Source organism: Leucopleurus acutus (assembly GCF_964270905.1).
Source record: "Leucopleurus acutus genome assembly, chromosome: 5".
Lineage (NCBI taxonomy): Eukaryota > Metazoa > Chordata > Mammalia > Artiodactyla > Delphinidae > Leucopleurus > Leucopleurus acutus.
The window spans coordinates 15,429,457-15,455,145 of NC_139147.1; positions in this window are offsets into that span (position 1 = coordinate 15,429,457).

Sequence of the window (25,689 nt, forward strand, 5' to 3'; positions counted from 1 at the left end):
TTCAGAATAGCCAAAAACTGGACACAACCCAAATGTCCATCACTTGGAGAAGACATAAACAATTATCCATATAAGGGAACATGAATCACAACAAAAAGAAGTGAACTACCAACACACACGACAAAAATGGATCTCAAAATGTTTATTCTAAGTAAAAGACACAGACACCAAAGAGTACACACTGTAGAGTTCTATTTATATAAAATTGTAGAAAATGTAAAGTAACCCCACAGTGACAGAAAGCAGACCAGTGCTCTTTAGGGGACAGGGGAAAAGAGAGGAATGGGTGACAAAGAGAGAGAGAAATGTTCTGTATATTGATTGTGGCAGTGATTTCCTGGTATATACATCAGTCAAAACTCATTGAATTGTACACTTGAAATGGGCAAAGTTTACTGGGCATAAATTACACTCAAAAAGTTGATTAAAAAAATTTTAAAGAGGATAAAGCTAAGGTTTTTAGCCTGACTGAAAGAATGGAATTGCAGTTGACATAAATGAGAAAGACTAGAAGAGAAGGCTATTTTGTTGATGGGGGATATCAGGAGCTCAAACTCATGGTGAGTTTGAGACACCAATTAGATATCAGAGTAGAGATGTTAAATGGACAGTCAGATATAAAAACCTGGAGTTCAGGAAATGGCCTAGGGTGGAAATATACATACTGAAGTCATAACGTACAGATAAAGCTATAAGGCTATATAAGATCATTACAAGATAGAATGTAGACAGAAAATAGGAGAGATCTAAGGACTCATCCCTGAGATAAAGATGAACAGCAAAGAATCTGAGAAGAAGCAGCAGTGATTCAGGAGGGAAAGAAGTAGAGTCTAGTACCCAACAAGGCACATGAAGGAGGGTTTCAGGGAGAAAGGAATGATCCTGTGGCAAACGCTGCTGATAAATCAGACTAGATGAGGACTGAGAACTGCTCATTCATGTAAACGACCTGGAATTCATTACTGATGGGGTGATAGTGAAGAAAGAATGGGAAAAGAGCAATTAGAGTTAGCCTAGATAGCTAATTCATTCATGGAGTTTTACTGCAAGAAATGGGGAATGAGTGGTAAGTGCAGGAGGAAGTGGGGTCGAGGGAGAGCTTTCTTAAGATGGGAAAAATCACAGCATGTTTGCTCACTGATGGGAATGATTCAATGGAGGAAGAAATGTTAGTGCTTTGAAGGAGCTAGGGGAGAATTGTTAGAGCAATGTTCCTGAGAGTATGAGACAATGGAATTAATTGCACAAGCAGAAGGGCTAGATTGTGTCAGGAGCCCAGAGAGACCCTTAGCTATAGGGACAAGGAGGGGAATTCAGGCACGATAAATAAGGCAAGGGGAACTGCTGCTACATCTTTTCTGATTGCTTCTATTTTCTCAATGAAAGAAGCAATGTAATCATTGAGAGTGAGCATGAGTTAGACGCTGCTGGAGACTTGAGAAGAGAGAAGAAACTACATAATAATCAGCTAGTGTAGGGGCTGGCAAACTCCAGCCCCCTGACCTACCTGTTTTGGTATGGCCTGTGAGCTAAGAATAGCTTTTACATTTTTCAAAGTGGTCAGATAACTATAGCTTTTTAGTGAGAACAGGTTCTTGAAGAGATGAGGATATTTCCTCTTGGCTAACAAAGCCTGCGATATTTACTATTGGCCTTTTAGGGAGAAGTTAGTGGTCCCTTGATGTAGGAGAAAGAGAGAGTCAGTGGGCTGAGACCATACAGCACGATATGCCAGGCAACAGGAAGGTATTGGGTGGGAGCTTGATAGAACGTCAACTCACTGAATCCTCGTAACAGGTATTCTATTCTAATCCTCGAACAGGTATTCTATGGACAATAATAATAGGAGCAGCCTTATGCCTAAAGAAGTCATTATTTAGAGAGAAGGGGCTGTGAAATGATCTCAACTATGTACACTTGGACCAGAGGCACAGGGAAAAATGAAGGGAGGAAGTCTGCAGGAATCCTGGTTGTGGCCAATCAGCCTCAAGTCACTCTAACTCTAAGTCCAAACCCACCTGATAACATTTGGCCTGGAGGAGCCCCGAGGGCAACTTGGTGACCAAATACCTGGAAGACTCATGGGGTGGACTGAGACATCTCACTCTGTTTGGCTGCAGGGGATGGAAACAGGAATAGTGAGTGGAAGTTACATGGAGACAGATTTATATGCCATTAAGCTAAAACTTTCTGGTAGTTAGAATTATTAACCATGGAATGAGCTTCAGTGGGAAGTAGAGAGTTCAAGGGTAGACTGGGAGAGCACTAGATCACGTATTACTAGAGGAATCTCATAATGGGTACATTCATTACATAATAAATGATCTGTGAGATTCTTTGCAATTCTAAAATGTTATGAGTTAGTAGTCCCTGGCTTTGGCCTAGCAGTGCCCTAAAGTCAGAACAGCTAGTTAAGTATCTAGTATAGTGCCCTAATACAGAGTGAGCATTTAAGGAATATTTGCCCCTCTCCTTCATGATTCTTCTGCCCTTAAATGCAAGAAGTTTTACGAGGCTGTCTTGTCATTCAGCAACTGTACTGTATCTCCCCTTTATTTCATTCTTTTTGATTTATCATCTATCTGCTAATTAAGAAACAGAAGAGGAAAGAGCTGATTTTAAAAGTAACAAGTCCAAATTCAAATTTGAATCCAAGTCTATTGTCATGCAACTGTTATCATATCACAGTCAGTATTTCATATTTAAATTGGCTTTTCCAAGAATAGATCACTGGGATTTATAGCACTAATAGGGGAAGAAATTGTTTTCTGAGAAAAGATTAAAAATTGGCATTTGAGAGATATTCAGATCACTTCACTCACAGATGGATGGAATAGAAATTCTACCTACTTTAGTTAGACTGGCCAGAAAAGGCATCTGCAGAAAAGACAATATTTAAGTTGATTTCCAACAGACAAGAAGTCAAAGAAGGCAACAGTAGAGAGAAAAGAACAGCGGGAACAGCATGTATGAACATCCTGAGGTGGGAAAGATGTGGATGTGTTTGAAAAAGAGTGGCTTTGGTGTAGTGATGGAGTAGTGCAGCCTGAGGTCGGAGAGATCAGCAGAGACAAATGAGGTAGATCTATAGAGCCATCCAGCTCTTGTAAAGAGTTTGAATTCATTACAAGTATAATGAAAAGCCACTTACAGTTTTTAAGGAATGTTTAATTTATGTTCTAGAAGATGATCACTCTTGCTTGTGATGTGGAAATGGATTATAGAGGAGCAAATGTGGAATCTGAGAGACATCAAAGAGATGTCAACATAGTCTGTGAAGGATGGGCTATGACCAGGAGCCAAGAAGATGAGAAAAGACAGAGTCAAGATATTTTGGGGAGTAGAATCAAGTGAAGTTACCAATGCTTTGGATAAGGGTTATGGGAATAGAAAATCAGGACTGACTCAGGTTTCTGAATTGAGCAACTAAAGGATAATGTACCATTTATTTGGATAGAACAGATAGGGGAGGGATTCACCTGCAGAAGAGAAATGAGAAGTTTTATCTTAGATGTATATGATTTAAGTGTCTGTAAGACATACAGGTTGAGCTATCAGGTAAGCAAAATTGTAATGGTGCTCAGAAAAAAAATTATCTAGGTTGGAGATATAAACTTTGGAGTCTTTAGTCATACTGATTTTTTAAAGACTGGGAATTAATAGGATCACTCAGGGAGAAAAAATCAAAAGAAGAGAAGAGGAACCACAACTTAAACCAGAGGACTGCCAATACTTCAGAGGAGGCATAGGAGCCAGCTGGAAAAGGAAACTGATGTAATAAGCCAGTGCATTTGGAAAACTAGGAAACAATAGTGTAATGATAGCCAAGAGAAGAGAGTGTTTCAGGAAGTAAATGGCCAATCCCATCAAATGCTCAAAGGGTGGATAAGAGGACAGAGATGTGTAGATTGCAAATGGCTGTGTGACCATTGTCAGTGATCCTGAGACAAGAAATTTCAGTATAGTCGTGGGGCAATGTGGAAAACATATTAGAATGGATTAAAGAAAAGTTAAGAAGGTGGAACTAATACATTTAACAACTCTTGAGAAGTTTGGTTATGCAGGATAATGGGGAAATGAGTGAAACCAATCTTCAGGGAGCTATGGAACTAAGGTTTGATTGTTTGTTTTTGGTGTTGTTTCTAAGATAAAGTTGGAAAATTAGAATATGGTTACAAAATTGATACGGTAAAGAATGGAAAATTTGATAAAAGGAGAGTGGATAACCAAAGTGAAGTGTTTTTAAAGGTCAAAGAGCACTGGATCCATAGGCTAAGGGAGGGCCTGGAATTGGCTAAGATGAAGAAAGGGCTCTCCATAATGACAGAAGGGAAAAAGTGAAGATAACTGCTGATGAGGGTAGTCTTTGTTAAGTTTGCATTAGAAATTTTAGAGTTATCATCTGAAGGCTTTTATTTCACTTAAGTATGAGGCAAGGTCAACAGCTGAGTGAGGGTAAAATAGGGAGGAGTTGTGGGTGGTTTGAGGAGAACATATAAAATCATTCTGGGAAATATAAGTGGGTTTATGGGTCGTAGTATGTGCAAGTTGTGATTTTAGATAATCAAATTAAGGAAACATCAATTCAGTTATATATTCTCCAGTAACATTCAGCTACTCAGACACAGGTGCAGAGAAGATGGGGGGGGGGTTGAGGTTTTACTAGACATGTGTGATGAAGGTGAGAGTAGTAGAGGGGTTGAGACTACATGTGAGGGGGTGATTATAATGGTAGACCATGGAAGTTTAGTGATGTACCTAAGACAAAAAAAATAGAAGGAAACTCAACAAAATGTTTAAAGGGTACTTCAGAGTGGGGAGAATACAGGTGATTTTCATTTTCATCTTTATGTGAGTCTTTATTCTCTAAATTTTCTATAAGAAGCATATTTTAGTTCTAAGTACATTATTTTAAAAATAACCAAAATGATATAAAAGCAGTTATATACTGAGCTTAAGAACAATCCTCTTAAAATTGAGATGGGAATCAGAAAACAAGTAACAAAATGGCAATAAGTACATACCTACCAAATGCTAGTGGACTAAATTATCCAATCAAAGGCATAGGCTGGCTAATTGGATTAAAAAAAAACAACAAAAACAAGACCTACCTATATGCTTCTTACACAAGACCCTCTCCAGAGCTAAAGACACATACAGACTGAAAATGAAGGGATGGAATAAGATATTTCATGCAAATGGAAATGACAAGAAAGCAGGGGTCGCAATACTATATCAGGCAAAACAGACTTTAAAATGAATTCTGTAACAAAAGACAAAGAAAGGCATTATATAATGATAAAAGGATCAATAAAGGAAGAGGATATAACACTCATTAACAATAAAGGAAGAGGATATAACACTCATTAACAGATATAACACTCATTAACAAATATACAAAAAAATTCTGTATTATACACATAATACAGAAGTATGTAAATATATAAAGCAAATATTAACAGACATAAAGGGAGAAATTGACAATATTACAATATTAATAGGGGACTTTAACACCTCACTTACATCAATGGACAAATCATCCAACAGAAAATCAACAAAGAAATAATAGTTTTAAATGACACATTAGTTCAGTTGAACTTAATATATATCTATAGGACATTCCATCCAAAAACAGCAGAATACACATTCTTTTCAAGTGCATGTGGGGTGTTCTCTAGGATAAATCACATGTTAGGTCACAAAACAAGTCTCAACAAATTTAAGATGACAGAAATTATATCAAGCATTTTTTCCAATCACAGCAGTATGAAACTAGAAATCAATTACAAGAAGAATGGGAAAAACACAAAATGAAGAGATTAAACATGTTACTAAAAACCCCTCAATGAAGAAATCAAAGATAAAATCAGAAAATACCTTGAGGCAAATAAAAATGGAAACACAACTTTCCAAAACCTATGAAACATAGCAAAAGCAATTCTAAGAGGGAAGTTTACAAGGATAGAGGTCTGCCCCTAAGAAACAAGAAAAATGTCAAACAACCTAACTTACCATCTAAAGGAATTAGAAATAGAAGAACAAATAAAGCACAAAGTAAGCATAAAGAAGGAAATAATAACAATCAGAGAGGAAATAAATTAGAGACTAAAAAAAACAGAAAAGATAAAGCCAGGAGCTGTTTTTTGAAAAGATAAAATTAATAAACTTTTAGCTAAAGTCATCAAGAAAAAAAGAGAGGACACAGATAAACAAAATGAGAAATGAAAGAGGAGAAATAATAACTGGTATCACAGAGATACAAAAAAAACCCATAAAAGAATACTACAAACAGTTATATGCCAATGAACTGGTCAACCTAGAAGAAATGGACAAATTTCTAGAAACATACAACCTTCCAAGAATGAATCAGGAAGAAATAGACAACTTGAACAAACCAAAAACTAGCAGTGAAATTGAATTTATAATAATAATAAAAATTCCCAGCAAACAAAAGTCCAGGAGTGGACAGATTCACAGGGGAATTCTAATAAACATGTAGAGAAGGGATAATACCTATCCTTCTCAAAATATTGCAAAAAATTGAAGAAGAGGTAACACTCCCAAATTCATTCTACAAGGCCACCATTAGCATAATACCAAAATCAAACAAAGACACTACACAAAAAGAAAATTACTGGTCAATATCTCTGACAAATATATGCAAAAATCTTCAACAAAACATTAGCAAACCAAATTCAACAGTATATAAAAAGGATTATGCACCATGATCAAGTGGGATACAAGGGATACATTCTAGGGATACAAGAATGGATCAACAGTCACAAATCAATCAGTGTGATACACCACATTAACAAGAGGAAGGATAAAAATCACATGATCTTCTCAATAGATGCAGAAAAATTCAACATCCATTCATGATAAAAACTCTTATCAAAGTTGATATAGAGGCAACATATATCAAAATAATAAAGGCCATTTATGACAAACGCACAGCTAACATCATACTCAACAATGAAAACTGAAAGCTTTTTATCCAAAGTCAAGAACAAACCACACATGCCCACTCTCACCAGTTCTATTTAACATAGTATTGGAAGTCTTAGTCACAGCAATCAGACCAGAAAAAGAAGTAAAACGCATCCAAATTGGAAGGGAAGAAGTAAAACTATCACTATTTACAGATGACATGATACTATATGTAGAAAACCCTAAAATTTACACCAAAGGACTATTAGAGCTAATAAATGAATTCAGTAAAGTTTTAGGGTACAAGATTAATACATAGAAAGCTATTGCTTTTTTATACACTAATAATGAACAATCATAAATAGAAAGCAAGAAACAATCCCATTTAAAATCACATCAAAAAGAATAAAACACCTGGGAATAAATGTACCAAGGAGATGGAAGACCTTAACTTGAAAACTATAAAACATTGATGAAGGAAATTGAAGATGATCCAAAGAAATGGAAAAATAGCCCATGTTCATGGATTGGAAGAACTGATATTGTTAGTGTCCACACTAACCAAAGCAATCTACAAAAATAACACAATACCTATCAAAATACCCATGACATTTTTCACAGAACTAGGACAAATAATCCTAAAATATATATGGAAACACAAAAGACCCTGAATTGCCAAAGCAATCTCGAGAAAAAAGAACACAACTGGAGGTATCATGATCCCTTACTTCAGACTATACTACAAAGCCACAGTAATCAAAACAGCATGTTACTGTCACAAAAACAGACACATAGATCAATGGAACAGAATAGAGATCCCAGAAATAAACGTATGCTCTTATCGTCAATTAATCTGCAGCAAAGGAGACAGAACGTAAAATAGAGAAAAGACAGACTCTTCAAGTAATGGTGCTGAGAAAACTAGACAGATACATGTAAAAGAGTGAAATTAGAACATTTCCTCACACCATATACAAAAATAGATTCAAAATGGTTTAAAGACCTGAAACCATAAAATTCCTAGAAGACAACATAGGCAGAACACTTTTTGACATAAATCATAGCAATATTTTTTTGGATTTCTCTCCTAAGGCAAAGGAAACAAAAGAGAAAATAAATAAATTGGACCTAATTAAACTTAAAAGTTCTTGCACAGAAAAGGAAACCATCAGCAAAACGAAAAGACAGCCTACTAAATGGGAGAAAATACTTGCAAATGATATGACTAATAAGAGGTTAATATCCAAAATATATAAAGAGCTCATACAACTCAATATCAAAAAAAAAACCTGATTTAAAAATGGACAGAACCTGGAGGCCACCACCGCCATTGTTGTGCGGTTGAAGCACCAGCCTGCACCATGATCTACTGCCAGCAGAAAGGGAAGGATTGAATCATATTTGTCACCAAAGAAGACTATGAAACTCCAAGCAGATTGGAGCTGGTGGCCAATTGGAGCTGGGGTCTCTTCTCCTCATACAGACCCCAATGATCTGTATGAGGAGAAGAGACTGATCCTGCCAAATGGAGATATCAACTGGAACTGCCCATGCCTTGGGCGGATGGCCAGTGGTCCGTGTGGGAAACTTTTCAAGGTGGCCTTTTCCTGATTCCTCTACAGCATGGAGGATGTCAAGGGGTCAGACTGTGTAGACCAGTTCCGGGCCATGCAGGGGTGCATGCAGAAGTACCCGGACCTCTATTTCCAGAAGGAAGAGGAGAAGCCAGGGGATCGTTTAGAGGAAACAGCTGCCTCTGAGGCCACTGCAACCATAGAAGAGGAGGGGTCCAGCTAATGATGGTTCTGGGGTGCTGGGCTCCAGCCTCCTTCAGAGCAATATGAACCTCTCTGAGAAAGTGTCTTTCCTTCTGTTTTTCTGTGCACTGTAATGTACAAAATAACTTATTGTGCTGATCGGGGTCTTGGCCCCTTGACATATACACTGAAAAATGGGGTTGTGTGTCTGTGTGTCTCACATGGACATATCAGCAAATGTAGCTGCCACTTTTGAATTCTTTTCTCAGATTGTCCTGAATTTTGCCACTTTGAAATAATATGCTGAATAATCTCAGCAACCAAAAAATCATTATCTGGGAGTGTCTCTTGTGAGTGAGCTGATTTATTTTATCCATTGTATCCCTTTTAGTAGATTTTACACCCAGTTGGAAAGTGAAACAGAAACAAAACATCTTGCTTTAAAAATGTTGGAGTGGGACTATTTCTTGTAGAAGAGGAGGGATGATCAGACCTTGAGTATCTGAGGAAGCACTATGTTTCATTTCTGATACATTTTGCTTTCTAATTTTGCATTGAGCTCCAGGTTTTCTAGTTTGGAAAGCAGAGCTTTGGACCCTCTGAGTGACTCCCTTTGTAAGTGAAGAGAAAGGCTAGTTTTTGCTCTTCTTGTTATTCCAAAAGCCCTGGTCGGGGGCCTGTGTTCACACTGGCTCTGTCTCAGCCTGTTCAGATGCAATGTTCTTGAGAGGTGGGGACCTAATCATTACCAAAGTAGCACCGAGAGAGGAAACTGTGTCAATTAAAAGGAAAACATAATTTTTACCTGAAAAGAAAATGGACAGAACCATAAATAGACATTTTTCCCAGGAAGATATACAAATGGCCAACAAGCACATGAAAAGATGCTCAACATCGTTAATCATCAGGGGAATAAAAATCAAAACCACAATGAGATATCACCTCACACTGTCAGAATGGCTATCATCAAAAAGAACACAAAAAACAAATGTTGGCAAGAATATGGAAAAAGGGAACTCTCATACATTGTTGGTGAGAATGTAAATTGGTGCAGCCACTGTGGAAAACTGTATGGAGGTTTCTCAAAAAACTAAAAATAGAACTACCATATGACCCAGCAATTCCACTCCTGGGTTTATATATCCAAAAAAAAAAAAACTGAAAACACTAATTCAAAAAGATACATGCACCCCAATGTTCATAGCAGCATTATTTACAATTGCCAAGATGTGGAAGTAACCTAAGTGTCCATCAACAGAGGAATGGATTAAGAAGATGTGGTACACATAAACAATGGAATACTACTCAGCCATAAAAAAGAATAAAATTTTGCCACGTGCAATAATATGGATGAGTTGGAGGGTATTATGCTAAATGAAATTAGTCAGATAAAGACAAATACTGTATTATATCACTTATAAGTTGAAACTAAAAAATCAACTAGTGATATAACAAAAAAGAAGCACATTCACAGATATAGAGAACAAACTAGTGGTTACCAGTGAGGAGAAGGAAGGACTATATAAGGGTAGGCGATTAAGAGGTACAAACTACTATGTATAAAATAAGCTACAAGGATATATTGTACAATACATGGACTATAGCCAATACTTTATAATAACTATAAATGAAGTATAACCTTTAAAATTGTGAATCATTATATTATACACCTATAACTTATATAATATTGCACATCAACTATACTTTAATTAAATAAATAAAAATATATGTGTGTGTATATATATATATATATATATTGCTGGGCTCATTATTCTGAAATTAGATTAAGGTACAGAATCAAGCATTTATCTTGCCTGTCCTTTATAAACTGTTTTTCATATTAACCAGATAAAGAAGTCCAACTAATTCAGAAAGAACGATTGACTTAGAAAAATGTCATTTTGCAACCCCAGTGAAATAATGGATCTATACAATAATCCTCAATGGCTGCTAAGACCATTAGGAAAAGGTTGACACCTAAATCCCACTGCTCAATCTTAGCATCACTAAAAGTGGGACAAACAGGTATTACATCCCTCTTGATGTGATACAATAGCAAGTACCCACACTGCCTGTGAAATATTCTTGCCTCCCCCAGCATAATTAAGCCTAAATTTCATGTTTTAGACTCAGCTACAAGTTAACAAGAAATATAGGACTATAGAAACAAGTTAAACAATACCACAGAGATATAACCAAAACAGTCCAGGATGCAGAAAATCAACAGGAAAAATGACTCATTTTTTCAATAAATAAATGTCTTGGTTAAAAAAAAAAGGAGAGGAAACTACTAAACAATAATAGAGACATAAGAGATAAATCAACAAATTCTATAAAGCACCTTGTTTGGGTCCTGATTGAACAATTAACAAATTTTGAGACTATCGAAGAAATCTGAACACGGATTGGAATAATATTTCAAATAATAATTTTGTTAGGTGTGATAATACTATTGTGGTTATATTGTTCTAAAGCCTTTATCTGTTAGAAATGACGTATTTATAAGTAAAATTTCTGTGGCCCAGGAGTGCAGACTGGTTAAACACAATTGGCAAAATATCGATAATTATTGGGGCTGGGTGATAGTACCATCACGATATGCTTCCCTCTAATTCTGGATATGTTTGAAATGTTCTGTAATAAAATATTTTAAACAAAGTTGACATGAAAAAGACTATGTGCCATTAAAGTCTGAGTGTTGAGACCTGAGGCTTATAACGTCCTTTCAGAACCTGAAATCACTTGCAATTTTATACTATGCAAGAATGATCCAAATATCAATGTGCATTGTTATTCTGCTGAACTAACACTTGCCTGTTTGCCCTGTCTTTGTAAGAATTCATAATAACTGGAGCCATCCAGCAATCTGTGAAGAGCTTCTTGTCTTTACCATTTGGGAGGGAATAAACAGACTACTAGACATGCTAAGTCATCCACACACCCCCATCTTTAAGCAGGTGAATGACTATGATGATGGGATTAAGCTTCACAACCAATTACACCATCTGACTCAGATTTCTTGAGACAAAACAGAAGAATAAGGAAACATAAGTAGTGTCTGGGTGCAGTCAAATGTACAAATATTTATCTAGCTACTCCACCACCGCACAGAGTTTGAATATGTAGTCTGAGAGCATAAACTGCAGATGCCAATATTGTATGTGTGTCTGAGACATGACAATTTAGCAGCCCCTCTGGCACTTAAACCATTTAGGAGTTTCATTCCAATGAAATCCAAATGGGAGAAGCATCCAGAGGTCAGGAATACATCAGGCTTTCTCTTTCTCAATTCCCCTCTCACACCTTTGGGACCTGGGCTCATTCCAAAACACCCCGCAGCTTCCTCACAATGATCTACACCTGCAAGCTCTCCTATGTCCATACTCTGCCCCGGTCAAACCGTACCCCTACTACCACCTCCACCACCACCATTGCCACCACCTCTGACACACACACACACACACAGCGGAATTCTTACTTCTTGTAATAGCAGTAGGTATCGATGTGTGGTCCTGAGACAGGGAGCAGCTGCATCACGTGCGAACTAGTTAAACATGCAAGTTCTTGGGCCCATCCCAGACCTATGGAATCAGACGCTCTAGGGTAGCACTCCAAGTTTTAATAAGTCCTCCAGGTGACACATGTGCACAGGAAAGTTTGTGAAAAGTAGAGGAGTGTTATGCCCACAAACGAAGGGTAAATTTGGGGGAACACTGCAGGTTCTTCTAATTCTTAAAAACCTAGGGCTGAGTGAGTAGGAGACATTCTCATTTTACACAAGAAGGAAAGTGAATAATTAAGAAATCAAAAGACACACAGTCAATGTGAATTCATTACAGAAAACATGGAGGTGGGGTGAAACAGACCAGATAATACAAAACAAGTGTTAACAAAACAAGTGTTAAATGACTGTTATTGTTTCAGCACATCTTCCAAATTGAGGTTAATTTAACATTGGTTTGCGTTGAGTCAATCTGTCAACAAGTGCTAATTGAACACCTTTGATGTCCTTTTCTTCAAAGCACACCAACCAATGGAGACACCCAGAAAGAGAGTATTTGGGGAATTCTCTGAAGGATTTAGGATTTAAATCATAATATGAGTAATGTATACGTATCTACGTGATACTACAGTTAACTTTAAAGGGGTTACTAGAAAGTGAAAAAATTACAAGGGTATTCTCTCCTCTGCCTCTGTCTAGAGTATAGAAGAAAAATCTATATTTTTAAAGGAACAAACATAAGGGAAACAATGTCCAAAGACTGAATTTCTACTCTGCATCTCGGTTTAAATGTGAAATATATTGTTGCTAAACTTGGACTCAAAATCAGGTATGCCTCTTACTGAGCTCTGTTTACTGGGTACTGCAGAGAAGCCAGATCATGGAATCCAGTTCTTTGGAAAATCTCCAAGGAAAGAATTTCTAGAATGAGGATTCTGAAGTATGAATATGTGTGTTATGTTTCTAATTTCCCAGAATACATGTGATTTCTCATAATTAAAATGCCCAGGATTTTTCTTCTACTATGATTTTTATTAGGTTATAAAACTGGTGGGACAATTATTCATGTTAAAAAGAATTATTTTCAGTTTTAAACTATCACCATATTTCAAACTCTTTTTCAATTTCTCGTAATTGTGGTGAGACTGTATTTATAAATGTAGAATAAAGTCCCTCAGATGATAATATTTCAAATACTCCCTGCCTTCTTTTTAATTAATAAACCCAAAAGTCATCTTTTGCAGAAATAACTGCCTTAAGCTTCAAAAAAATTTTCAGCTTAAAAGTAACAAAGTTCAACATTTTATGGTCAGCTGTTTTATTACAAATTTAGGTGGTAGTAGGAAAAATCAGAAAATTGAACCCAAGACATTCAAAAGATGCTAAAGGGAACATTCTCCTCCCTCCACCCTGCCCACCTTAAACTTTTACGGAATACAAAAAAATCTTATTTTCCCTCTCTACCGTAACTTACTTAAATTTTATTGAAGGCCTTTATTATTATTATCATATCTAAATAGTTAGAATTGACTTTATTTCTGTGGAAATAAAGACCCACCAAATGAGAAAAATCAAAGGCTATTTTTTCAGAACCCGGATAAGAAGTGAGTCAGCCACTGTCACTTGCATCTTGGTAAAGATGCAAAGGCAGGCAGAGGAGTAGGAAAGCTTGATTGTACAAAAAAGGGAGGCTTCACGTGTACCCTGATTGGAGGCTGTGGGCTTGGGGAAGCTGGAGGCGCAATAACTCATAGCAAGGTATCTTATGTGATTGGTCAGGGGTGTGCAGATTTGTTTTTCTCTAGTTGGTCCTAAGTTGGAAGGATTTAATCAAATCCTGCCCATTTGGGGCTGGCTGTTACAGAAGTTACTGTTTAGCTTCTTAGATTGTTATTAGAGATAGTGGTCTGAATTCTAACAAGTCTGACTTACGGCAGGCTGGCTTCCTGGACTGTTTATTGTCAATGAAAGGGTTGGTTTCCTTGGCAGCTTGCTGTAGGTTGTGGGTCAGAGTTCTATTTTTGTATAGGGTCTGGCCGTTGTCTGTTTCTATGTTTAGTCTCTCATTTCCAAGTTAATTATAATTTAATGAGTAGCTGCAATATTGATGTAGTTCAGATCCAGAATGGGGTGCCCACCTCTGTGGAAATTTTGGCCCAGCAACCAGAGGAGGTATTGTACAGTTCCCACCGGTATGAGGGCCTCTCCAAGCAATGACAATCTGGGATCATTTAAGAGACAAATTGGAGTGAATAGCCCCTGGACAGAGACGGGACCACAAGGAAAGGTTTGAAAAGAGTTTGGCACAGGCAGATGCTTTCTAGGAAGCAACAGTAAGATAAATCAACAAAGCCAGCCATCTTACTATATTTTTTTATACTGCACAGTTTTCATTATTTTATTTTTTTAATTACTTTTTATTGGGGCCTAGTTGATTTACAATGCTGTCTTAGTTTCTGCTGTACAGCAAAGTGAATCAGTTATACATACACATATACGTCTTCCCCTTTTTCCAAAGAGCTGAGGCAGAAGTACAATGTTTGCTTCATGCCCATCTGAAAGGACGAAGTTCAGGTTGTGCGAGGGTGCTACAAAGGGCAGCAAATTGGCAAAGTGGTCCAGGTTTCCAGGAAGAAATATGTCATCTACACCATACGAGTGCAGCAGCAGAAGGCTGATGGCACCACTGAGCATGCGAGTATTCACCCCAGGAAGGAGGTTATCACTAAACTAAACTCGGCAAAGACCAAAAAAAGATCCTTGAGCGTAAAGTCAAATCTTGCCAAGTAGGAAAGGAAAAGGGCAAATATAAGGAAGAAACAATTGAGAAGATGCAGAAATAATCTTTTATATGACTTTCATTAAAAACTGTTAAAATGAAAAAAATTTTTAATTAAAAATATAGTAAGACATTTTAAAAAACAAAACAAACAAAGCAAACAAACAAAACCAGCAAAAACTCTAAGACATGAGACAAGACAGCAGACTGAAAATGGGAGAGTGCGTGCCTAGATCAGAAACAGTGCCTAGTGCGTGCCTAGGCTCAGAAACAGATTTCAAAACCACTCAGCATACCCAACAAAACTAATCTACCAGCAAAATGGCCCAGAGGTCTGCCTGTTTGGGACCGCTGTCCAATCTGATATTCAGCCTGTATGCACTGGTTTGACCATACCAATTGGTCAGTTCCCCATTCCATCATGGTGCCCAAGACAACTGGTCATTAAATATGTATTCTGAATATTACCCCCACCTGAAAGTACGAGAGTCTGGAGGTACCCCCAACTAGTGGTTACGAAGAATAAACGATTTCAGATGTAGTTTTGCAGGTATGCTGTTTCCTTTCAGTTTAGGTGCTGGGTAACTTGTCTCAGGCTTGATCTGAGCTGGGAAGGCATGAAAACCTGAAAGAAGAAATCGAAGAAAAGTACCCCTGGTGAGAAGAGGGTACTCTTCTCTTCATGAGTGAGGGCCATGAGGAAGCTATGAAATCACACATCTATGTCAACTGCACAGGTTGGAGGGCAAATCACTGGGGTCTGTGGCCATGGAAGGGAATATGTCAACACTGCAATTGAAGCCACTGCAGGAGCTTCAGAAATGGGAGCCCAGGACAGAGCAGAGAATAAAGAGGATAAAGAAGGGCATTAATTTTTTTAAGATCTTTATTGGAGTATAATTGCTTTACAATGGTGTGTTAATTTCTGCTGTACAACAAAGTGAATCAGCTATATGTATACATATATCCCCAAATCCCCTCTCTCTTAAGCGTCACTCCCACCCTCCCTATCCCACCCCTCTAGGTGGTCACAAAGCACCGAGCTGATCTCCCTGTGCTATGCGGCTGCTTCCCACTAGCTATCATTTTACGTTTGGTAGTGTATCTATGTCCATGCCACTCTCTCACTTCATCCCAACTTACCCTGCCTCCCTCCCCATGTCCTCAAGTCCATTCTCTACATCTGCATCTGTAAGGAAGGGCATTAATTCTGATAGCTTCAGCAAGAGAACTACCACCCCCACTGATAACGTGAGTTACCCCCTTGACTCCGCCAAGAGGTCATGGTGATGGACATTCCAGGGGTACTTCTGGGTGTGTGGTCAGAGCAGAGACACTGTTCTTACCATTTCATATGTTAATTTGCCCCTGCCCCTGTCCAGGGTAACATCTGCTTTAGGTTAAAAAAGAGGGGTGGACATTTAAGGTACCTTTTTTACCATTTGAATTTTTCACAATAGTTAAGCCTATTTCTATGGTGGTAAATTAACAGATGCTATTTGGGGAAAAAATATCTAAAATTCACATATGACATACCACAGGTATGGTAAATTGTTTACTAAAATGCCTAAATAATATAAAGGCAGTTTTTTTTTTAAATACAGCAGGTTCTTATTAGTTATCTATTTTATACATATTAGTGTATGTATGTCAATCCCCACCTCCCAATTCATCCCAAGTGCCCCCCTTCCCCCCCTTGGTAACCATAAGATTGTGCTCTACATCTGTGACTCTATTTCTGCTTTGCCAGTAAGGTCATCTGTACCATTTTTCTAGATTCCACATATAAGCAATATTATACAATATTTGTTTTTCTCTTTCTGACTTACTTCACTCTGTATGACAGACTCTAGGTCCATCCACGCCTCTACAAATGGTACTATTTTGTTCCTTTTTATGGCTGGGTAATATTCCATTGTAAAAAATGTGGAACGCGTCACGAATTTGTGGGTCATCCTTGAGCAGGGGCCATGCTAATCTTCTCTGCATCGCTCCAATTTTAGTATATGTGCTGCCGAAGCAAGCACCCAACTTAACTCTTTAAAGTATGGATAGGGTAGATGATGTGGATCTCTCGTCCCACGTGCAGTGGGGTGTCGATGATACTAATTCTGTTGTCTCAAAATTGGCGACCAAGACCTGGAGCAGAAAGCGAAGACACATCAGGCACCTCCCATTCCAAGAAGAGCTGCCAACAGCTGGAGGGATGAACCCCTCCAGGACGTTTTAATAGACCAGACTTAACCAACTGTACTGCTTTCAACCATTCCCCCCACCCCAAACAAGCAGAAAACCAGGAAGAGGAGAAGGAGGAGAGATTCCTTATTGTGAGTCATCGGTAGAGAGTTGAGAGCCTCGGTGTTTTCCATGGAGGAAGAAAAAATGGGGAGCTCTCATAGACAGTAGCGGTGTCAGAAACAAGAGGAGACAGGCATCTCGAACCACAGGGAGACATCAGCTCATGGAGCAGACATGCTGATCTGCCCACTCTCTGAACATCTCTGAGCAGGGGAGAGGAGAGCCAACAGGGCAGAGAGAGAGACCAGCAGTGGGGAAACCAGCCCTCCTACCACTTGGTATTTGAAGAAACCTGAGTCTTCAGTGACTCAGGTGGACACTGCAGAAGGTAGCTGGGCTTAAGCTGTCTTATTGTACCCCAAACAAGAGGGCCACGTACAGGGTGGATGTCCCAAGCAATGGAAAACAGCAGGGTATACTGCTGGTGGTGAAAGCTGCAGTGGCATTCAAAGAGGTTGAGCTAGAGTTAGTCTCCCTTGTTAAGGCATTGGATGGAAACAAGATGTGGAGCCCTGTCCCGATCCTGAAAGGTTCATGAAGAACTCACACATGTACCCCAAGAAGGAAGCAGCCTGGGATGCCTGCCCTCAGTGGGCCTCTCCACTTGGTCCATTTCAGCCTAAGAAGCAATAGCCAAGAGATGGCCAATGCACACCAGGAATGACAGATTCGTCCCTTTCCATCTCCCCTCTGCAACCAAGGAGAAAGGTGCCCCAAGAAATCGGGGATAAGGAGTGAAAGAGCAGACCAAGCCTTCTCCCTCCTCTAAGTCTCCTTGGGAAAGCATGGCCAGTGCTGGGAGGAGGGGAGGGGATAGATGGATCTGAAATGGATATTTTAAACTTGACCTGCTTTTTTTAAATATTCAGAAGTAAATAGAAAACGTATGGAACTCTGTGAGTACAAGGCAGCATTTTCCTCCCAAAATGAATAAATATTTGCAGGTTTTAAATTGCAAGAAGAGCCCTCCTGCAGTGAGGGATGTGGCCCTGAGGTCAGGGAATCACAGTGATAAACCAGGAGCATCTAGGAAGTGAGCCCCGCACAGGATTTCAATTCCAGGACACTCTTTCCTTGGACTTCAGGAAAAGTAAAGCAGCAAAGTTTAAATAATTTCTCTCATAGTTTCTCCAACACTTGAATAAAAAGTTTGAAATAAGTGAGGGACTGAGTCATAAAAACAAAAACAGAGGAGAACAGATCCCCATCATGCTCACCATCATCTCTGGGATTTTGCAGAAGTGGGAAGATTGCATTAGAAGGTGTCCTGAGCCCCCAGCCCCACTAGGAGGGCAACAAGTAGGTATCTGCTTTGGCTCAGAAAAGTCTGGGGAGAAAAAAGCAGCCTAGAGAATAGGTAAGAGGATCCTGCAAGAGCAGAGAAAACTCCCCACCCCAGTGAATACACTAGAGCAGTGACTTTCAAACTCCTTGTACCAAAAGCCACAGTAAAAACTACATTGTACATCGTGACCCTATACACATGTATATGCATAACTGAGCAAAGTTTTATAAAACAATATTACTCACCATGTGCAATGAATGGACACAGGTTGTTTATATTCTGTTCTGTTTTGTTTTTTTTTAATGCTGGTCACAGATCATATAAATTGATTTCTGTGGTTCTGAAGAACCTAGTGACAGGAATAAAGACGCAGACGTAGAGAATGGACTTGAGGACAAGGGGAGGGGGAAGGGTAAGCTGGGACAAAGTGAGAGAGTGGCATGGGCTATATACACTACCAAGTGTAAAATAGATAGCTAGTGGGAAGCAGCCGCATAGCACAGGGAGATCAGCTCGATGATGCTCTGTGACCGCCTAGAGGCGTGGGATTGGGAGGGTGGGAGGGAGGGAGACGCAAGAGGGAAGAGATATGGGGATATATGTATACGTATAGCTGATTCACTTTGTTATACAGCAGAAACTAGCACACCATTGTAAAGCAATTATACTCCAATAAAGATGTTAAAAAAATTGATTTCTGGACCCTAGTAGTCTACAAGCAGCAGTATAAACAACTCTCACTAGAAGGAGATGACCCTTAAAAGGGAGGGGAGAGTTTAGGTAACACAAGCATGAACAACATTTGTTTTTTCTCTCCCAAATATGCCTCCCACATTCACAGCTCCTTCTATATCATCAGATTGGAATCATATATTCCTGATAACCTACTTTCCAGATGAGCTCTCTCCTCTGGAGTTCACATCTCTCTACTTGTTCTCTTATCTAACTATCCTCCATGCCTTTCTAGCTCTACCCACTGTAGATGTGGATTGGACCCCTCAATACTATCTCCACTAATTAAATACTTTGCAATCCCTTAAATATCCAACATGTACAAATAATTCACAGGGCATTCTTAACAAGCATGTCTGAACAATAACAATAGTGAGTAACATTTACAGAATGCAAGGATGTGTCAATCACTGCTCTCAGCTTTATCAATCTATATCTCTCTATCTGTAACACTTATAATCATCCCACAAATAAGGAAACAAAGGCCCAGGAAGGTTAAGTAAGGACACAAAGCTGTCAAGTGGTATACCTATGCTTTGAATACAGGGGTTCTTGGAAAACTTGCAGGTCATAGAAAAGCATGGACACAAAGGATAAGTTTGACCTTTCAGTGGGGGGGAAGAGGGTCATGAGACATGGAGCATTGGTGGGTCTCATGCAGAGCCTCTTCCGGGTTTTATGCTCATGGTAGAATAACCCTTCTGTACCAAAGTGTTCCAACCAAGAGACTTCTTGCTCTCTCATGAAGACAAACATTGGTTTCAGTTTCAGTCACAATTCCTACTTTGTAAGTCAAATCTTGAAATAATTTTATCCCCACAAAACAGAGAAGCAAGATACACATCCTGATAGCATTTGGATTTGTTAACGACCTTCTCCTACCATTTTCACTTGTTTCAAGAATTTTAGCACCTGGGTTACTTGGAATATTGACTAGGAAAATCTTTCTCAAGGGCAGGCCTCTCTGAGAGAATATTCTCATAGGTCCCTGGGACTGGTCCTCAGTTTTGCTAGTTTAATGTGAAAGGAGTAGACTCCAGGGGCGCATAAATCATGTTTAACCAACAATGCTAGATCCTTCACTTAGGATGATATTCTTTTCCTCTCCTCCAGGGGACACCATTTGCACAGAATTCAATATGAATGGCACCCGCAGGGATTAGGCAAAGCGGTGGTCCTGAAAAATAGTCCTGCTTGAAACCATCCTTCAGATATCAGACAGCTGGAAAACAAAATAAGTTAATCAAATAAGCTAATTGAATTAACGTTCACGAGGTTGCCTGGTGTCCAGAGACTCAGAAGGAAAGGTAGAAACTGACCCTTTCATCACTTCTTCCCTTCAGAGGGAAACTGTCAGATATATTTTCTGCCCCATTAATTAATGCCTCTCTTCTGACCAACCACCTATGATAGGCATATTCTCTCTAGACTGTGTTAGTTTTACTATTAGTCAGGACTTATTCTGAACCATTCTCTCTAAGGTGAGTTTGTAGATATCTGATTTCATTCTCATTATGCTGATTTTCACAACAAATTCTGAGGTCCCGAATGTAGCGGTGGTTCTTACAGTGTGGTCCCTGGGTACCAGCAGCAGCATCACTTGGGAACCTGTTTAGAAGTGCAAATACTTGGGCCCAGACCCAAATCAGACAGACTCTCCAGGTGTGGTACCAGACATCTGTGTGTTTACAAGTCTTACAGGTGATTCTAACACATGCTAAACTTTGAGAACCATTGCCTTAACATACAGTTTCCAGTCCAACCGATACCAGAAACAACTATGAGCTTTTTAAAAATATAGGTGCCCTGGATTCTCCCAGAGCCACTGGGAGAGTAAAAAGAGCTTTGGAATCAAAAGGATCTAGGTGGAAATTCTAGTTTTGTCACTCACCAGTGTGTGCCTGGTTGATGCTCCATTTTCTCATCTCTAAAGCGAGGGTAGTAGGACCTTGTCTCATAGGAAGGTATTGGAGGTAAGATGCAACACGTGCCTCATATAGAGACTGACAGCAAATCTTCTTCCTTGGCCTCCATCACAACTGGAATTGCCTTTGCCCAGCCTGTGAGGTTGCAGGTCAGGTCTCATCTCACCCCCCAGAATCACAAAACAAGAGCTGCCAGAAGCTGATTTCCAAAGTTTCACAAATAGCCTAACATTTTGACAGCAGTTACTGGGGGTTTTGCCATGACTCAGTGGGAACAACACGGCCCTGAGATTCCCATGGAGCTATTTCAAACTCCAGATTGATGAGTACAGGAGGAGTCCCTATGAAGCAACATTTACCAACTGAGAGCATTATAATTGTTAAAGTAGCTCTTGTGAGCCAGATCACATTCCTGCTGACAACAGGGAGGCAAAGAATTCCAATGGCTGCCTAGAAAATTGAGTGGAAGTTCCCCAAGTTACCTGCCACACACAGGTTTGTTTTTCCTTAATTATCTAGGTAATTGCTTTGGTTCCTCTACTTGCCTTTACCAAGAGACACCTGGGCAGAAGAGCGAGTATCTGTGGGGCTGCCCTGCTGGGTAAAGGTTCAGGTTGCTCACCCCAGTGCAGAGACCTCCTCCAATGTCAGTGGGAGTGCCTATGAACTCCCCCTCCACTGGAACTAATGAGGCCTTTCTAGTCAATCTGGGTCCCTGCTCTTGTGTATTTTTTTTTTTTTTTTTTGCGGTACGCAGGCCTCTCACTGTTGTGGCCTCTCCCGTTGCGGAGCACAGGCTCCGGACGCGCAAGTTCAGCGGCCATGTCTCACGGGCCCAGCCGCTCCGCGGCACGTGGAATATTCCCGGACCAGGGAACGAACCCGTGTCCCCTGCATCGGCAGGCGGACTCTCAACCACTGCGCCACCAGGGAAGCCCTGCCTTTCATCTTTTTAAGCACTATGACCCCTTGCCATGAATTAATAAGAACAATTGATGTAGTCAGGCTTCTCCAGAGAAACAGAAACAGATTAATAGGATATGTGTGTCTACATATATATACACACAGGTTGGGACCCATTTCTAGAGATGGAGTGGGATCCATGTCACCCACAGCACCTGGTTTGTGAATGGGGGAGGAGGGAGCTTCTGCAGTGGACGCAGAAAGGTACCTTATGTGCTGGAGAGACAACCAATAGGAGCGCACTACTGCCAGATGGCAAGAAAGTGTCAGGGTCTTTTCCCCTTTGATTCATTTCCTTCTGTGAAGTGGGGAGCCCAGATCATTAAAGGGAGAAGAAATGAAAATAATTTGAGAAACACTTCATCCCACCTACAAAACACTCATTCTCATCTATGCAGTTATTTACAGTTTTCAAAGCACTTTCTCAAACAGCACTGGACCTGCATTATAGCAGCTCTAGGGAGACAGCCTAGTGGGTAATATTATCCCTGCTAGAGACCTGAAGCAAATCAGCCTTCTTTACTCACTGCTCAGGATGTGCCTCTCTCATGCTCACTGAAGGGGAAACTCCCAGCCTGTCTGCATGGGAGCGAAATACTAGGAGATTCCATGAGAGGAGGCTGGGAGGCTGAGTGGTGAGAACAGAAGGGAAAGTGCAGAAAGAGGAGAAGAGGTTCAAGGTAGGAAAAGAAAAGCTGCAGAGTGGTGGAACAAAGTGCCCACTACCAACAGCAGGAACTGTATTTCTTTCCACAAAATGGGTGACTTAAGCAACAGAAATTTATTGTCTCACAGTTCTGGAGGCTAGAAGTCCACGATCAAGGTGACAGCAGGGTCAGTTCCTTCTGAGGGTGGTAAAGCAGAGGCTGTTTCACGCCTCTCCTCTAGCTTCTGGTAGCTTGCCAGCAATCTTTGGTGCTCCTTGGCTGGTAGGCCCATCACCCCCTTCTCTGTCTTCATCTTCACATGGTGCTCTCCCTGTGCGAGTCTGTCTTCAAATTCCCCCATTTTATAAGGACATCAGTCATATTGGATTTGGACGCATCCTAATGGTCCCATTTTAACTTGATTACCTCTGTAAAGATCTCGTCTCCAAATAAGGTCACCTCCTGAGGTACTGGGGGTTAGGTCTTCAACATCTGAATGTTGAGGGGACACAATTGAATCCATAACAGATACTAAATCTCTAGAGCTGAGCTGGATATCACAGTGCCCACTGGCCACACGTGGATATCAATCACTGGACATGAGGCTAGTCTGAACAGAGATGAGCTGTGAGTGTAAAATAGACACCAGAGTTCAAATACTTAGAGTGAAAAAGAGAATGTAGGATACCTCCGTTGTCTTTATATTGATTACCTGCTAAATACTTTTGATATATTGGGTTAAAGATACTATAATACAGAATTAAGATTAATTTCCTCTCGCATTTTTCAACGCGGCTCCTAGAAAATTTACAATTACACATACAGTTCATATTTGTGGCTTGCCTTATATTTCTGTTGTACAGCACTGTTCTAGAAAGAGAAATTCACCAGGTCCCTGATGCCTGATCACCTCATGAGAAGATTTTCTGAACTTCTCACATAGTTCTCTGACAATGATGGCAACATTAAGCATTTGAATCACTCGAAATATGACATAGACGGTAAACATCAAACTTTATACCTGTACAGCGTACTCTAAATGTGAAATAAGTTTTTGTCTAGCCTAAGTGACAGAAGATATATTTGATCAATAAGGATCACACTTTATTTTTTATTACTAAGAACTCAATTTGGAACAGGCCACCCAATATCATCTTATAATAGTAGCTCCTGTTTAAGGTATTCACTTTTTCATTTACCTCGTGTGAGAAAAATGAGGCTGCATAGCAAGGGTGCCTTTTATTAACGATTACATCAGAATGGTACCAGTCCTTATTAAAGATGGTTTTCCAAGTGAGGTTTTGCATATGCTCCATGCAGATCAATCATGGGTACCTTAGGGAGGTCACATCAGTGTAGATGGATTTTGCTTTACGAAATGCACTGGGTTATAAATACTCTGACCTTGTTTATAAAGGAAGCCGGTTAGTTCACTTAATGAAGACATTAATTTGCCAATCAGCTTGGACTGATTATTCATTAGCTGCTATTTCCTGACCAACAGCTCTGACTTACAAACGCAGCCGTTTGTAGGCAGTGGTGTGCTGCCACCTACGGCTGGAAAGAAAAAAGGATAAGGTGCAGAGAGTTCTGAGAAAGCCACAACTATTGAAAAGAGTCAGAGTATGAATAAAAAAAGGCTAGAACAAAGTATACTACTGTGGACCTTTCCCCATGTTAAAATCATTGTAAGACATTGACTTATTTGCAAGCAAAATAAAACCTAGATGAAGTACGCCATAAATGTCACAACTGCAAAGTCTTAACCCAATTATTCTTGGTGGGGCTGGTGTCATAAGATCAACAGTACTGATAAGTCAAACAGTGTAAGATCTACTAGAATCACTTTCCAAGTCGGCCACTGCTTGTATTTCCCAGAACTCACCTTGGGATCATTTTTTTTTTTCACTCTTCAGGCCTCTTCTCTACTCTAGGACAGCACCTTTGGCAACACTCCGCAAATATTTTTGGATTCCAGGCATTGTCCTGGATACTTGAGATGCAGTGCGGAGGAGGATTTGTGTGTAAATCTCCTGCCCTTGAGATGCTTACATTCTAGTGGAGTGAGACAGGTAATAAACATGAAGCAAAAGAAATAAGCCAATTCTCTAGTATGTTGGAAGGTGACAGGTGATATCGAAAGAGAAAATGAAGGACAAGATACAGAGGTTGGAGGTGGGATGGTAGGATGGAGGTAGGGTGCAATCTTGACTAGAGGAGCCTCACTGAGAAGGTGATACTGGGTAAGTGTCACCTGGAAAGGTGTTCTTAGAGGTAGCTGCAAGAAGAGAATTCTGGGAAGAGGGACCCCTTGGACCAAGGCCCCATGGAGTGACAGTGTCTGGTGTGCTGAGAAAGAAGAGGCTTGTGGAGCTGGGGACACAAAAGAGGAGGAGAGCTGGGGGATGAAGCCAGAGGGGAGGGGAGGGAGCCCATCACAGCAGGCCTTGGGGACCACCATCAAGATCTCAGCTTTTAGCTGAGTGAAATATAACTTCCTGCTTTTTTTACATTTCTGGCTGACTTACCCTTAAATTTTTCTCTTTCTGGTTTTTGTTTTTAAAATCATGTTTGATAGTTTTATAGTGGTGGTGGAGGTTATTGTCTCAAGATTCATGCGTACCCATGAAAGCAAATTGGAATAAATAAGAATGTGTTCACCTTTCACGGACTTCTTTTCATTATTTTCTATTCTATTCATTATTTTTCTATTCACATTATTTTTCTATTCATATTTCTTATGCATGGTTATAATCATTCTCGATACATGTGTCTTGCTTTTATGTTTAGTATGTCACGAGCACTTTTCATGTTATTCTATGTTTATTATAAACAGCTTATTAGCTTACTAAAACTCCTAAAAGAGGATAATAT